Consider the following 1,923-nt stretch of genomic DNA (forward strand, 5'->3'; position numbering starts at 1 on the left):
ATTATAGTACTGAGCATTATTTTTTCTCTTCTGCACTGACACAGGCTTTCTGGTTCTTATTTTCTTTTTCTGCTATTGTTTAGGTGGACGTTAGTATAAATTATTCATGAAAAGTATGCAATAATGCCCAGAAATTGCATATCAGATGTAATTTGATATTCGTGGAGTAGGCTTAAACAGTTATTGACATGAAGCAAGAACAGTAATGTTATATTTTTTCAATTGTTAAAAGAAAGGAAAGGATCTTTTATTGTCATTATACAATGATGATGGAGGGTTGATTTCAGCGCCACAATGGACCTATCCTGGCTGCCTAACATTCATACATGGTTTGACGGTGAGAGAAACTCAGTGAGCCCAGAGGAAACCCATGCAGACATGGCAGAAAATACACAGAAAGGTCCCAAACTGGGAATTGAACCTAGCTCTTTACTGCTGTGAAGCAGTAGTGCTAACCGCTTAGCCACCACGCCAATGATAGTGTTTTTTTTTTTTACCTCCACTTGAGCCTCTGCTCCTGGAATGTATTTGCACATCACTGATGATAAACCTGCTAAAAAGGATCAGCAAACTACTATTTAATCTAGATTAAAGTAGTCTGAAAGGTTGTAATTATACAGTAAGGTAGATAGATCTATCATCAAACTATGTCCGTCTACTCAATTATTTTGATTCTAACAGGCATTGTATTTGGACAAAAGTGCTTTTCCGACTGAAACAGCTGCCCGCTGGCACCAGAAATATGCTATTAGAGCTATGACGGCGAACAGCAACAATTAAGAACTCGACAATTAAAATCCAATGATTTTGGCACAGGTTTTACTCGACACCCTGCTGAAGTGATTTAACTATAGTACACAACCTGAGAGAGAGAGAGTAAAAGAATATACACCCAGTGGTAAATTGTTAAATTGTTATAATAGAGACAAATGACACAAAAACAAACAAGTCTCTGTACCATACAGCATTATTTTATGATGAAACATTATTGTTTGCTATGTAATCCAACACAGAAAACAGCACACAGCACAGTTCTCCAACAGTGTTAATAATATTCATGTCTTTCCAGCTGACTGCCACTAGTGGCACTGGATTTAACACAGAATGTTATACTGACAATGTCAATTGTCTTTTTTTTGTTTGTTAGGTGGCCTTTTTCCCAGAGCGCAATCATAAAGTCCTGAATAGGAATTAAATCTCATTCTGCTGTGTTTATTTAGTCCAAGGGATTTTTTTCTTCCCCCACATGCAGATGCAGTACAGTCATCAATTGCAATCCATAGTCACAACAACCAACAGAACCTAAAGTGTGGCAAACCAATATCAAAAATATCAACAGAGAAGCTTCTTTTGTCCACAGTGCAATGAAAAGATTTCGCTATAGACTTTTACTGATATCTTACACAAAGGCCTGGAAAAAATCTATTGCTGCCGAACAAGGGGGACCTTTCAGAAATAAAATGCCATGATGGCAATCTGAGCATTTCACAGCAATCTCTCCTCATACTAAAATACTGACCATTGTGATCATATCCATGCAGGCCAAAAGATATAAAAGGGAAGGCAAAACAAACCGTTTTCTTTTTAATATTCTTATTGTTTATTCAGTTTAAAAGCTCTTACTTTGGCTGAAAGAAATGCTTAAATTTGAGCAACAGTATTTCCACACGTCATAACAACAATAACAGTCTTGAGATGATCCTCTACAGAGCCTCTCTGTTGAAAACTCCATGCAAGGCTTTCAGAGCGCGGCGCATTGGTGTGTGCACTGGTAATCACCGCCTTATATGTCCTGCTTTCACGCCTCCGAGTGAGACAGCAGTTTTGTTGCTCCTGTAAAGATATGCCACGAGGACAGCCTCCAGGCTCAGAGCACAGTCTCATACAGCGCTTCTTCAGGAGAAGGATTCAGTGGACGGCGGG

This window comes from Microchirus variegatus, assembly GCF_963457635.1.
Source record: "Microchirus variegatus genome assembly, chromosome: 10".
Lineage (NCBI taxonomy): Eukaryota > Metazoa > Chordata > Actinopteri > Pleuronectiformes > Soleidae > Microchirus > Microchirus variegatus.